The sequence below is a fragment of the Sus scrofa genome, chromosome 5, assembly GCF_054392235.1.
Source record: "Sus scrofa isolate SSC_HxYL_T2T_F1_AM1 chromosome 5, Sscrofa_HxYL_maternal_Yorkshire_Landrace_v2.0, whole genome shotgun sequence".
NCBI lineage: Eukaryota > Metazoa > Chordata > Mammalia > Artiodactyla > Suidae > Sus > Sus scrofa.
This window is the reverse complement of record NC_139387.1, coordinates 37,830,056-37,832,339: the sequence shown is the minus strand read 5'-3', so window position 1 is coordinate 37,832,339 and position 2,284 is coordinate 37,830,056.

Here is a 2,284-nt window from a genome sequence, read left to right as displayed (position 1 = left end):
GAGACCTCCCTTGGGTGGTGGTTATTCATCATCATTTCCAGCCCCTCTCGCTTCCCTGGAGGGTGGGGGAGTGAGAATGAACATTCCAAGCTTCTAATCATGGCTTGGTCTTTCCAGTGACCAGCCCCCATCCGGTGGCCACCCGGGAGCCCACCCAGAGCCTCTCATGAGAACAAGTGTGCTCCCAGTGTTCTTATCACTTAGGAATTTACAAGTGTGTCAGGGGCCCTGTGTCTAGACGGGTACAAAGGCCAAATATTGGAATGAAAGATGGTCCTAGTGCTCTTATCACATAGGAAGTTACAGGGTTTCAGGAGCTCTGTGCCTGGAACCAGGGGTAGAAACAAATACATGTCTTTCTATTACCTCACAATTACCTACATTTTAGGGTTGTGGTCAGAATTAAATGAGTGAACAATACTGTGGCCAGCACACAAGTGTTATATAGTTAAGTCTTTCAATACAGTAGTAAAATTAGTTAAGATTTTCTTCCGCTCTCTCCATTGTTTTTGTTTCTTGATTTCTTTTATTCTGCTGCCTTTAGTCTCCATCTTTCATGTAGAAGGCTTGTGTCGTGGGTGTTTATCCATAGTTACTGGCTCATAATTAGGGGCTGGCATTCAAGTGCTGAGTGGAGGTATGTGTGAGGGCAGAGTTTGTCAGTTGGCATGACCTAATTCCATTCTGTGACAGAGATGTATACTCTGTGAGATCAGCATCCTGTCTTGGGTAGCCACCAGATTCCCTGCATCTAGAACATAGTAGGTGCTCAAGAAATATTTGTTGTTAATATTTGCTGAGACACGATGAGAAGTCCTGTCATAAGCAATTTAGCACTGAAGGTATTGGAAGAGGTTAAATGACGTGCTGAGTGTTCCCGCAAAGCCAGACACCCTCTCGGGACAGTGGGCAGACTGGTGGAAATGGAAACAACCCATTTCTTCTGGAAATGGAAACAATCCGTTTCTTGAGGAATAGTTTTTGAAAGTAATATACATATATAGTTTTCTTAAAAAAAAAAAAAAATCAAACAGGGAGTTCCCTGGTGGCTCAGCAGATTAAGGAACTGGCATTACCACTGCTTCGCCATGGGTCTGATCCCTGACCCAACTTCTGCATGCCGCAGAATCTGACTAGGAACCATGAGGTTGCAGGTTCAATCCCTGGCCTTGATCAATGGCTTAAGGATATGGCGTTACCGTGAGCTGTGGTATAGATTGCAGATGCGGCTCGGATCCTGAGTTGCTGTGGCTCTGGCGTAGGCCAGTGGCTGCAGCTCCAATTCGACCCCTAGCCTGGAAACTTCCATATGCCATGGGAGAGGCCCAAGAAATAGCAAAAAGACAAAAAAAAAAAAAAAAAAAAAGAATATGTAATTTATCTTCTTACTTTTAACAACGGCTCTATTCATTACAATAATGTAAGAGATAAGCCCCCAGATCTCAGTGGCTTAACATAGTTGAAGTTTCTCATTTACCTAAATCCAACTGGTGGTTGTGAGTGTGTGTGGAAGAAAGGGAGGTGTCCTGACCCTACCACTTTTTCAGGATCCAGGATACCCAGGACTTCAACACATGACTTCTGCGTACTAGGTGGCTTCTAAGGTCTAAGGTGTTAACAGCCAGTCATCGGGTAGGGAAAGTGTGAAGGAAGGTGAGGTTTGTTTTAAATGAACCAGGCTTAGAAATTATATGTATACATCACTTTTGCCCACATTCCATTGGCCAGAATTAGCCTCCCTGCCCTAGACGTGGATATGTCCCACGGGACAGCTGCTTCCCACAGCTCAGCTCTGTAGAAGGGAAGCACAAACCTCTGATGGGCAGGTAGCCACATCTGCCACAGACACAGTGGAGTACACAGCCTCATTTATTCAAGCTTTCGAAGGCTGCTTTCTTCTTCTCTTTCTTCTGCTTTTCTACCTCTTATTTATTTATTTATTTATTTATTTTTTGTCTTTTGCCTTTTCTAGGGCCGCACTCACAGCATATGGAGGTTCCCAGGCTAGGGGTCTAATTGGAGCTACAGCTGCTGGCCTACACCACAGCCACAGCAACTCAGGATCCGAACCTCATCTGTGAACTACACCACAGCTCACGGCAACGCCAGATCCTTAACCCACTGAGCAAGGCCAGGGATCGAACCCTCAACCTCACAGTTCCTAGTCGGATTCGTTAACTACTGCGCCACGACGGGAACTCCTTCTACTTGTCTTTTGTTTTAAAAGGCAAAGTTTTTAAGTGTGGGAAATTTCTTCCGCTTTTCTACTTGCCCACCTGGTAAG